We start from the raw sequence: 13,217 nt of genomic DNA, 5'->3' as shown, positions 1-13,217 counted from the left end.
ACATTTATTTTAGTCAGTTTATATATATATATATATATATATATATATATATATATATATATATATATATATATATATATATATATATATTCTTTATTTACCAGTAATAAGCACAATTAGCATCAATCTATCAGATTAAATGTACAATTTGCCTCTGGAGAGGATACTTCACTATTGCTGCCATCTACCGGTAGTTCGGCAATCGCCGTAGGAGTCCTTGGTTCAGAGTAGTTTCCATCCACCTTTCATGATCCTTGGCTCTTCAGCGCAAAATCTTCGTTGGTGTGTAAGCTGTCAGTAGGCAGTATTAATAGTTTGTGAGTAGATTGTGTTAGTGAAAGGTACAACATTTTGCGTGTGTATATAGGATCGATTTGGTTCCGTTTTAAGTAAGGTATGATTGAAAATATTGTTTATATTAATGTAGGCAGTACTTATGATTGTTATAGTGTTATTGCTTGATCCGTAGTATACTGAAGTCGTAGTAAGGTTTTTAAAATTTTCTTAACTTTGTCGCTGTAGCTTAAGTGCTTGAAGGTTTATAACCAGTTGTTGAAGCCTGTGATATTTATGGTACTGTTTGCGTTCTTAGAATATTTGTTTAAAACTGTTAGTTACCTTTGATATTGAAGTGATATTTTCTTAAGAGGAACTAGTTTTATTTGTGTTATTTAACGAATATTTACTTAGGCTCGAATATATACTTATCACAAGTTCATGAAGTGCAACTAGGCAGTGTTAATGTTTTTACATAAGCATTAATATTGCACGGTACTGCTTTAGAGAAACCAGTTGTGGTCTAAGAGCTTCTCATCCTATTCTGCTAAAGTGGTAGGCTATATGGTAACTATGGTTGATAAACAATTTTACTTTAATTTTATTAGTATTATTCCTGTTTCAAAGCAGTTACCAAGGTAAACTTAAAAAAAAAAAGCAATCGGTTTTCATGATACTCTTTATCTCAAATTTAGTGTAGGTAAACTGATTTTCATGAAATAATGGGTACAAATATGAAAGTGCAATAAACTCCGTATTAAGATTTATGTATGAAGTGTAATTTTTGAGTTTCGATCTTAACAAGGGCATTGCTGATAATTGTACAGTCTTCAAGGGCATTGCTGATAAATGTTGTACCGTAGTTATCACAAGGATGGTCATGCTACCATATCAGTTTCTCCCCTGATGGTTTTGTCGAATTTTGTCAATGCGCTTGAAAAAAATCTGATCGTACTGTGCTTTTATATATTTTGAGTACGGTAAATATGCCGTAACAAGGTTGGTTTCTCATGTTTGAATATTATCCAATTATCTGAATTTGAAATTTAAGTCCAAAAAAATTCAGTTGACTGTCATAGATTCAGTTCAGCATCGTAGTTGTGAAGTCTCATATTTTGAGGTTATTGGAAGTTTTCATTAGACTCCAGAAGTAATAAATGTGTCCGCAAATATTTAGTGCTTCAAAAAAAAATTGTTGGTCCCCAGAGCAACCACGTGTTTCTTTGTAGTGTTTTCCACTTTTAAGTTTATAGAGCATAGGGAGCTCGTTATAAGTAGGCCGGACATCTTGGTTAGGTGGTTGCTTAGGCTACAGTTTCTCATGTAGTTTTCTCATAATGTAGGTGGGTGTGCTTAGGCTAGAGTTTCTTTAAAGCTTTCTTTTAGGTTAGGTAGTTACTATGCCAGATAAACAATCTTTCATTAATTCCTAGGTTGTGATATGTTTGTTAGCTAGCTTCTCTTTAAAATTTATTTTCCCACCCATCAATCCTCAACTCGCTGTAGAACCCAGTGTAGTTAATGGTGGGGGGGGGGGGAGTTGCCTTTATCTTAAATGTTAATTTGCGGTAGAAAGTATCATTCACTGATAACACACAAAGCTAAGAAAATATTTTTTTTTATATAAATCTTAGTTTTGGGTGAAAATTTACTTTTACCTATTAATGGTACAAGTTTTTAAGTTGTGGTGGGTAGGCAGGCTACTATGTCTGTAAAGCTATTGGTTTGTGCTAGGTATAATGAATTACGTTTGAAGTATCTTTAAATATACTGTGCATCACTTTATTTTTATGAAATTTGTGAAACTTAAAATATATCCATTTTAAATTTTGTCACCACCAGTCATAATCATTAGGTAATCTGAAGTAAAAGTTCTTAAGCAAAACGCAGTAGTAATTATTAATTGATAAATTTTGTTTAGCGGGACTTTGGATGCCTAGAAAACTTTTCAATCCCATTTTCTAGGGTAGTTCGTAGCAGTGTATATTTGTACTACAAATACGTAGCTGAGCTTATTTACCAGTACTTCAAATACCTAGTAACTTTAACTGGATGTTCGTGTGTCAAATTGACCATAATTGGATTTTGATATGCCATAGCCTGCTTCACTCGCAGATAAGTTTTCTCATTGTCCCTGTCCTGCTCCCAGAACATGATTTTCGCTGTGCGTTACACGTGGGCTGTGTTTTGAATTTTTTTCTAATTTTACTTAGTTTATTTGAGTTTTGCTCATACTGAAGCTCTCTGCCAGCAATTTACAATTTCTCATCGCTCCTATGTTTGGCAAGTGGAACATGGGCATTATTATAGGTCTTGGTTTAATTATGCACTAAAGGGTGTGAATACAGTATAGTGGGCGAGATGTAGCTTGCGCAACAGCCTCTGTTCAAACATGGACTTGGGAACCATTTCCCAATGTTAGACTAAATATATATCACAAGTGTCTATCCTAACCTTTATCATTGTGATAAAATAAGAGCTGTGATTAGTCTATTGCAATATTAAAAAAAAAAAATGTAAAACGCTGGGCCCTTTTTTTCGTGCAAGTAACTTATGACAGAAGTACTAGCTATCAGTTTTTCTTCATTAAGTGTTAAGAGGCTCCTATGGCCTCTTCTCGGAAGACAAAAAGGAGCAAAATGGCATTTTAATTAAATTCTCATGGATAGTTAAGAGGTTTCGGCCAGTAGTGATTCAGAGTTGTTTGAAAAAGCAGAGTTCAAATATCCTGATATTGCTCTGTTCTAGAATTAACTATTGTACATATTTTAAATATTAGAAAGTACTTATCTTAATTTATCTATTGGAAATTTTTTAATTTAAAGTAACATGTTTTTTAATTTTTTTCTGGTGCTTAAATGTGTAATGCAGATTTTAGTTAAGGACATAAGGTATGTCCTATCACTTAAATCTAACAAATAGTGTAACTTAATCATAGTTAAAATGGCATTTGTTTAAAAGAATACGCGCTCCATTCACTCGAAAATTATACAGTCATGTAGCTATCATCTTGTATAGTAATCAGGAGGTTCTTTAAATGCTGGGAAAGCAAATAATGGCAAGATATGTTGAGCAAGGGGGAGGGGTTATGAAAAAGTTGGTTTCCTTACCAAATGACTTGGAACTGACAGTGACATCAACATAGTCAACCAAACAGAAATTTGTGATGTAGGCATACATTTGATATATATTCAAAATATATACTAAATTATAAATGGTCTAATTACTTGTCCATAAAATATAAAATTCACAAAGTGACACTTTTGAGCAATTTTTCAATTTAGTAAATATTTTGAATATACAGTATGTGAAATGTACGCTGGCATCACAAACTTATGTTTGGTATTTGTTATGTCTGTTCCAGGTCGTTTAATGAGGAAACAAAGCTTTTTTTTATAAACCCTCCATCCTTACCCAACACACTTTTGGTTTTTTTTCCCAGCATTTGAAGAACCTCCTAATTATTGTACAAGAGGATAGCTGCAGGACCGCATAATTTGGGAGTAAATGGAGAGCATAATATTGTAAACAAATACCGTTAAAATCTATTGTAATATTAATCTTTATGAAAGGTAATTGGATAATTTTAATTTTGCTTTAGAGGGCGGTAGTGCCACAAATATATAAAGCTGTGCATTGTAGGCAGTGGTAAAGGAACTTTACAACTTACCCATTAGCCTCTAGCTGCCATGGCACCTTAGCCTTTGGCTTCACACTGGCGTAATATTGCTTGATTATAAGCTTTCCAAACTGATGCTGCAGGCTCACAAATTTCCCAACTGTCAATATTAGGCCATCAATAGATTCTCATGTTCTAGTTACATTACAATATAGCACAATACTTCAAAATAATTTTCTCACAAATATAAATCTAAAATCCTTCAGTTGGAGTGATTTCAGTTAAGCTGAAAAATGCTCTGGTAACATTAGATATTAGTGGTTGAACATTAGTTGGCTCCCTTGCTGGCTCAGTCACTGATTTCAGCAGCAGTTTATGTACGTACTCTTGGTGACGATACCTAAGTTAACTGAATTAATATAAATTCTCTGGATTGGAAACATTGAGATGGAGAATCTGAAGGTAGGCATGCAGATCTGCTTTAGTTACTGATAGTAGTTTAAGTAATGTGTAGGATCTTTTAGGGTCTGATTTTGATCTCCATTGTCCAACCTGCAGGGGGGCCAGTTATACTCTGCAAGGGATGTATGTAGTAGCAGTCTTACCACTCGACTAATTAGTCTTTTAGTTAAACTAATGTACCTGCCTCATCCACACAGCAAACACTTGGTTACTCATGGCCCCTCGGTGATGTATGAGCTTCCTTTCACCTGCTGATAACTACTGTATACAATTTATGATTTTAAAGAATTTTTCCAGCTTTACCAAGTCACTCCAATTAAAGGACTTGGGTTTGTAGAGCTAAGGAAAAGTACTAATTACTTGAAAGTAGTTTATTAAGATATTGATAAAAGTAATTTATTTTTCAGGATTCTAGATTAGTTCATCCAACGTGCAGTATTTGTGAAGTTAAACATGGACTGTTGGTGACTAGTTTCCCTGCAACAAATTGGGAAGGTCTTACTTGAATGCTGCTGTGCTTTTCTGGATTAGTAGGTGAACCTCACATTATCTACAGTAAACTAATGTAAATGAGGGTAGATAGCCTTATAACATAACTAGCTTCTAAGTGAATTGACCTTATTCTATGAAAAAATTCTTACACTAGTATAATCCTTTTTCCTTTAATTTTAGTTTGATTAAAGCACGGCTGGAACTCTGCAGTTGTCTGTGTGAGACTGGTTATCGGCCAGTGGCGGGGAGTCCTTTGATAGTCTCTTGATTTCTGCCGTTAAGTTTATCTGCTCTTTAAACTTTGCTTTTAAAATTTTCTTCAACCCTTCAATTCTCTTGTTCCCAAAGACAACACTGGTATGCCTGCTATGCCTTTGGATTTAATACTTTCAAGGGGCCTAAACATTCTCCTGTGACACTTAACATTGGGTCTGAACTAGTGTCTGGGTGATATTCCACATTTGAGTCCGACCTCCCTGCTTGTCAAACCCTTTAGTTCAGACTGCATTGAGGGAAAATTTCTGTAAGACCGTAGTCCTATGGATGATATATGAATTCGTGAGCATTGTCTGCATGCAGGGGATTAAGATTCAAAATCTTTACCAAAGAATCTGTTGCTTTGAATGTGACCTTCAGACTAGATTGGAAGACTTAAAAAAAATTTTCTATGCTTAGCACACTTACTACATATGCACCTAGGGCATGTACAATGACAGCTTTGACAATTAGGCTCAACTGAACCGCTTGCCTTTGCACACAGCATGCTAGTAGTGACAATATTACTGGTTTGAACCTCTCGCCTTGGCACTCTGCTTGCTAGCAGTGCCCACTCCTCTGTTCCCTCCCCAGAAAGTTGCACAAAGTGACCTACTAATTTAGCTTAATGTACAGAGGGCAATTAATCGTGTAAGGGTCTATTAGTACCTTTAAGTGTGCTTTGAGTACTTGGTTTACTTCGTACACATTACTGTTGTGATGAAACTGGGCTACTGCCCTTCCATTTCCCCTATTTAGTCCTTTATGTAACACTGATTGAAAGTTGTCGCTATGTAACACTGATTGAAAGTTGTCGCTCCTATGATTTCTCTCCACGTTGGAGAGATTTGCTTTATCTTATTACGCTCTTCACCTAGTTTGTTCATTATTGCATAAATCTAGGAAAGTGCTACCCCATTCTCGCAATCAATGTGATTGGATGCCACAACCATAACTGTTTACAATCTTCCATGTCTCATCTAACCTGCCAGTAATTGATTGCTCACAATCTTGCCTGTTTACTAGAGTACATTCTTATGCAAGAACTTCATAGTGCAAAATATTATACTTGGGTCTTATCTTCAGCAATCTCATGTTTGTGCTCCCTTCTTTGCACACACAAGTTCCTTCACTGGCAGGCACGAGTGCTTCCCCAAGTCATGTATTCCTTTAAAGCTCCTTTGCACATTAGTCACCCTGATTAGATCTGAAGATAGTTTTTCCTCATCAAAGCTAAGCTTATCTGATGAGCAGAGTAAGGCAAACTTTAGTCCTTGGTTTGCCAGTTTGTGAGGCTAATTATTTGAACTTGATTCCCCAAACATTTGTGCACTGTTTATACACTGGCTAGTAGTTTTCGCAGAAATGAGTGCACTCAACTGGTAGAAGGGCTTTTTCCCTTGCCTTTCATTAATGCTAAGTATCCTAGCCTTCAGGAGTGAATGAGAGAGGGATCCAAAAGGGACCATAGACAGAGGCAAATGATCAGCTGACTATCATATATATTAATGTAGAATAGATTCTCCCTCCTTTCACTTCATAGTTGACAATGTCCTCAATAAAGGGCTCTATTTCCTGTGACACTTTTAACTAAATAAGGTGGAGAAATTTTAATACCAGAACCTTTTTGGCGCTGACCAGGTATTGTTCATAAAGAGGGACTGGAAGCCACCCATATTTCTAAACAGGAGCATCCTCTCTCCCGAGGAACTCCCAGTCAAGAGGGTTGCTGCAAGCATGTCTTCCAGATAGCATGGCGTTTCCTATTACGTCCTGGCCTTAAGCAAGAGGGTAGTGTTTTGGTGAAGCCCTTAGACCACTGATTAAATTCAAGGCAGCTTTATAATAACCTGCTGCACTCCCAAAGGTTCGGAACTAACCAGACATCCCCTTAGTCAAAACTAGCGTAGGCATTAGGAAAGGTCAATAGGCAATTATCTGCTCAAATATTTGCTGAAAGTAGGCAAACCTTCCAAAATCGTTCCTCTGGCTTTTCAGAGGTAGAGGTGCTATTACATAGCATAGACTTTCTCATTTGCCTCTGGACTGCAGTCTACTTTGGCTCCATTAATTTGCGTTTGAACATATGTTGCAGCTGGAGGCTTAGAGCATGGAAGCTGCACCTGTGATTAGACTACTGGTCAGGTACAGTGGGATGCTTCACTTCTAACTCTTGCTTCGATGTAGAGAAAAGGCAGATGAGTCTTCATTGAGGTGAAAGCTCTAATTTTTGGTTCTCCATGTAGTGAACTAGGTGTCAAACTATTATTTCAAGGTGATGTAGCCTCTTAAGTTCGTGACGCAAGTATACCAGATTAGTTTTGAGATATGGGAATTAATTGGCAAGGTCAGTTCTTGGAAACTTAATAGGTAGAACACAGCTGATAGAGAATAAATTGGGTTTCACTCAATAGTGGTATCTTTTAGGCCTTTGCTTTCTGCTTTCAATAACCATACTGGGTCATGTATCTAGGCTATCTTCCAGACTAGCCAATTGGCTGGAGAAGAGTAGACATAACCACACAACTATCCCACAGCAGTCTCAAGCCTTCTGATCCTAGTAAGGTTTTGTGAATGAAGGGGACAAGACAAATTGCAAAGGGAGAGGTAAGAGGAGGCACTCAATCCTCCACCGGTGGATGCCCTTGGAAATTCATGAGGTGGAAGTTTCACAGGACACCTATATATGGACATTCTTAAAATCTGATACCACCGCCCTCACCAGCTCATCCCCTCCCCTCATGCTAACATATAAGATTTGATATTACAATCACTCAGGAAGGGGGAAAGACCTTGCCCTTCTGTCAGAAGTGCAGGTTATACTGCTGAAAGGCCTGCTAAATAAGTCTCTGGGCTTTAGTAGTCTTTATTTGGTCACAAAGGTCTTTGTGTGACTAGACCAGTAGTAGTCCTCTGGCCTGACTGAGTTCATCAACCACTCTACCCAGGATTGAAACTCAAATCACCCGCCTTGAGGAAGATTAGAGATTTTGCTATATCTTGATTGACATTTTGATATCCCAATAAATCTTTCTTTAAGAAAGTCTGTGCTTTGTCCTAGGGAATAGACTTAACAGTTAAGTGCTTTGCTCAGTTTTCCACATCCCTGAGGTATTCACTTTGGTGTTCATGTTAGTGTACATGCGCCTGTGCTAACAGTAGTCTGACTTGGTACTTGATATAACTAGTTAATACTGGCTGACTTTCAAACTTTGTCATCTTAAGTTCCTCTCACTTTGTCGTGATCTGGGGATTATAAATCTAGAGAAGTTTCCTTTTTACCAGAGCAAAAAATTCTTACATGGGCATGGACACTTGGTAGTAGGGAAAATTTATCAATCACAAGACAGAAATCAGATTCAGGAAAGAGGCTTATCCCTTCATCAGTTACCAGGACAAAAATGGCTACAGCTACTATGCCTCCTGACTGTGGAATCTTGTTCCTCACCCACATGTTAGTCTTCCTACAGTCATTGTAGTATTTCCTAAAACGACAATGGTCGGACCATTTTTCCCTTTCGATGAAGGCATTAGATCCAACCTACTTTGGTGATTGGTGGATTAGTTTAGTCTCTCTTAAGTGTTTCATTTGAGATCTACAGATTCTTGAGAGGTCGAGTCTAGCATCAGGACAAGGGACTCCAAAAGTTCTTCTCATCCATATTCTGTTAAGGCAGTGTATCTAGCCTTGTTAAACTACTGTTGCTCAAATTAATGTCGGTACAATGGTTGATTGTTGGTGCAGTACTGAACTGGGCAGTTCACAATGCAGTGATAATCTCTAGATTCATGCTTGGCAAAAGGATTGTTGTAGTGAAGTAGAGTTGCCAGGGTCAGATAGTATGGTTATTACATCACTTAGTAGCAACAAGGTTGACTTGTGGGGTCCCCTGACTAAAGAAAAATTTGCCACGAGCCTCAACAATAAATAGCTTATTGTTCACCAGTGCTAAACCTGAGAGCAGCGTTTACGAACGCATTCCAACACAACAGCCTAGATGTGTGCTTTTCCACTCTAGCCATTTTTCAAAGGGTGCTAAAGAACTGTAGTTGACTAGGAACAATTGTCTCTAGCAGAATGGTCCTTGCGGCTCTGGCGTTTGGCTTCGGGACAAAATTTCATAAAAATCAATCTAGCAGAATGGTATGGTACCTGTACCTTGGTTTATATTCGTAGACTCGATAACATCTTTTCATAACATTTTATCAGCCCCACCTGCTGAGGTTGTCATTGGTCACTCTTAACGGGTGGAAGTTATTCAACACATTGAACAAGAGGCTTTTTGCCGAGCTGGCACAGGACTAGTCCAGAAACTTCAATCTTTCGGCATGTGCCATCTTCTGTGATTGGTGATGTTGAAGGAATATTTCTTGGTCTCTTAATCCACCTTGTCATACCTACATGAAGGGAGCGCCTCTCGGCGGTGGGTATCAGTCAGCCAAGGGGCAGGTTCTGAGACAGGTTTGTGTGAATTTACTCCCTAGATCCCCATACTCATTAGTTAAAGCACATTTCTGTGACAACAGGAGTTTATGCTACTCTAGCCTTAAAGGAAAATCACTAGGTAGCTCATGTTTTAGGCAGTGGTGTTTTGAATATTTAACAAGGTTTACTGCTAATTATCTACGGGAATGCAGTCTGGATTATTTTCTGGATACTGCGATTGCTGCTCAGCAAGTATGGTGTCATTTAGTAACTATCTGCTTTACAGGACAGAGTATCACTTCAAAGACGATTGTGCAAGTCTAGGATGAGAGGGAGCACTGGGCCAGTTTTTCCTCTTCATCTCTTGGGCATAACTGTTGGTATCCTCTGGAGTTGTATGGACGTGGGTGCAGGTGAACTCCATGTAACTAGCATTTATAGCAGTTAAGATCTATTTCAACCATCTTACTAAGTGGGAGAGGATGAATATATAAGAAACCCATTGAATTGTATATGCCTGACTTAGACTAATAACTTTACTTGTGCAACAGCCTTAGTTGCATGTGCCATGAACTTGATGGTGCTTTTGACCCTGGTTTGCAAGGTTCAAGCGTAGCCATCCTGGGATCTTATCCAGCCAATTTGGTATCAAGGACTTTCACCAACCTAGGTGTAAGCCTGCTGGCAGAAGGGATGAGGCTTCTTCACCACCAGTTATTGTTGACATCTCGTCTTAATCTTTCCATTGTAGTGTTTCAGTTGCTCTTCAAACTCCAATTAAAGATCTCAGGATTATAGTTTAAAGACATTTGTTTTTAAAATGACTAACGATTCAACTCTTATTATATTCAATATCCAATGTTATTTACTGCAATAGATTCTTTTGTCTGAAAGTTTTAAAAAGGCAAATTAGCTTTGGTATGTTCAAATTTGTTTATAAAGCAAATATGAGAATCATATAGGTTTACTTGCTTATTCACTGGTAGATCTTTTATTTTGCATTTTAGTTATAAATATAGCCTTGTTACCTTTTTAATTTGGTTGCCTGCATTGTCAAAAGTAATAAACTTATTAATTTTGTATTCTATTTGCAGGTTTAGAAGCTTGGAATTGAAGAATGGTGATGGAATGCGGAACTTTCAAGAGAAGATAGCTGCATATACCTAGTCAAGTAATGGTGGCTGAGCAAGTTCGCCATAAAAAAAGGTGAATTAGCATGTATTGGATTTGGTTGATTTGTACTGAGGATGCTCTTTTCATATTTATAAAAATTTATAATTTTTTGCTATTTTCTTGTTTGCTACGGATTTGGGAACTGGTGTGAAATTTATCCATAGTCTGTTTTGGTAGTACACAAAATTTACCAGTCTTGCAGGTGAAGTGGGTTCTCCGTAATAAGATTGACTTTGTACTAGTTTTATTGCTTAGAAAACTGAATAAAATTTTAGTGCAAGTAGGCCATTTTTATCACAAATTTTTTATAATTTAGTAAGGTGATGGAGGGTAATGTTTGTATTACATATGGAATGTTGTGAAATTTGTTTATTATCATCTGATTTTGATTTTGTCTGAATTTATGAAACTGTAATGATTTTTTATATGATAGTTACCTTCGTTATTGTTTTCTTGTACCACAAAGTTATAGAAATTAGTCATGGAAAATTTGTCAATTTAATTAAAGACTTGGGTCAAGTTCATACTGGTTTAGTAATAGATTGAGGGACTATAAATTGAATTGTAGGCCTTGGTCATAAATATTGTAACTGATCTTGACCGAACCTTAAAGTAAAAGTGGAACTTCTGGCCATAAAGTTTAGTGAAAAAAGTCATCTGCACTTTGTTAAATCTTCTTGATTTTTTTTTATTCCTGATCTTGGACAATTTGTATTAGCCACTCATATGGTTGTAAACTTTTTATTTATTAAGTCTCGTTTGATGTTATCCAACTGATGCACTTAGCAATTAATTTTGTGTTTAAATTGGGGTTGTTTAAAACTGCTGTTTTATGGTTCAGTATGAAGTGATACCGTATACTGGGGTTCCATAAGATAAGAGAAAAAAGATACTTTGGAATTCAAATACATAGGTGTACTGTTGGTCGAAATTTTATGAAACCTATTTCTTATAGGATATTTAAATGTGCTAATATTTAAAGAACTTGACAGATATTGTTAAGAATTCAACCTGGAATGTGGTTAATCGGTACTGGAACATTTAATAGGCATTTAAAATTGCTGGCATATGAGTAGTCGTAAGGTGATAAACTTGAGTGATCTCCCGGTAGGGTATACTGTAGCTCAGCAACTTTGAACTGTAACTTGGAAATTATTTTGGCCTTTTGTCTCCTTGGCCCCAGATTTTCATTTTTTAGTTTTCTGCACAACGGGGGCACACTTACAGACAATGATGGATTACATTATTGAGCAGTGATTTCAGAATCTGAAAACCAAAGGTATGGTCTGGAAAAAGTACTACCAGATCTTGACTGTCAACTAGTTATATGGTCATAACTAGTTCACCAGGCAAAGACTTGTGGGCAAGGCTGAAGACTTTTCAAACACTGCTAGTAAACTGTTTGACAGTGCTCAAAAGTAGGGTGGTTCCAACAATAGATACATTACCAGTGAGCAGCAAAATTAAAATTAAACTTGATGGGAAAATTATTTGGTACACATTTAGAACTGAAGGGGGATTGCAATGAAGTATGACCGTGAAAAATGGGAATGAAATGCTCTAAGTTGAAGTACAGTACTTGATATAAGGGGTGTTAGACTACAACTTTAGAAGATTGCAACCATATACGAGGAAAAAATTGTCAGACTTTAAATTATCAACAAACCTTACAGTAGAAACTCTTCTTTAGGGATAATGTGCTTAATAGTTTGTTACTTGCCTCAATTATGAAACCACTGAATTTGCCTAGATGGTTTGCTGGAGTTTTTGTTCTTTCTTTACCCTATTGTTGCTAACCCACTGTGGTAGTGTAATTTTACCTGGCAGATGGGCACTGCCTGGTCGTGTGGATGCTCCTTTTCTGCAACTGTTCCAGATTTGTTAAATGGCTATCTGGTCCCAGTGTTGGGTATGTGGTAAAATAGATCCATCTAATAAAACTGAAATAAGTTTAGAGGCTCAGCATGTGGTAGGTTCAATTGATATTAGGGTTGCTGCCAGATATTTTTTGAACAAATTCTATGTAGGTTTTACAAAGTTTAATGGAGTTTTTGAAGTGCTATAGAGGCATAAATCTGATATTTAAGAACTAAAATCTTAATGCCATCACATTATATTCCAAATAGTCTACCTTCACCCCAGGTGGAGTTGTACAGAATCTTTGCCATTATACAGTATTTACCATTGATGAAAAGTACTAGTGTCATCCATGATCAAAGAATTTTCGTATACATATTTAATAGTTGAGAGCGAAGTGGGGTGAAGGTTGGATACAGATTCTAGCAAAATTTGATGCAACCTTATCTAATTAGCTCGAGCTTGAAGCCCTTAACATGTAAGGGGCAAATGCACAGCGGACAGACTAAAAGATTTTGTGGCACGAGTGGCTATCTGTCATAAATGAGGAAACCGCAGGCAAACCATCAAAATGCCTATGTTCATTGAGGCATTGAATGAGTGCCTGACTACAGACCATATTGCCCGAGTCTGCCCTCTGCCTGCCGCCTGATCCAA

At 37.0% G+C, this 13,217-nt stretch overlaps 1 long non-coding RNA gene across 1 annotated transcript; it reads left to right on the top strand.

The window, feature by feature from the left end:
* Nucleotides 1-313: 313 nt before the first annotated feature.
* LOC137653143 (uncharacterized) lies at nt 314-11,550 on the top strand. The gene is made up of 3 exons (XR_011046402.1): nt 314-394; nt 4,765-4,891; nt 10,625-11,550. It is a non-coding gene; the product is annotated as an uncharacterized lncRNA (long non-coding RNA).
* The last annotated feature ends 1,667 nt before the right edge of the window (nt 11,551-13,217 follow it).

This window comes from Palaemon carinicauda, chromosome 14, assembly GCF_036898095.1.
Source record: "Palaemon carinicauda isolate YSFRI2023 chromosome 14, ASM3689809v2, whole genome shotgun sequence".
NCBI lineage: Eukaryota > Metazoa > Arthropoda > Malacostraca > Decapoda > Palaemonidae > Palaemon > Palaemon carinicauda.
This window is presented reverse-complemented; position numbering and strand designations above follow the sequence as displayed.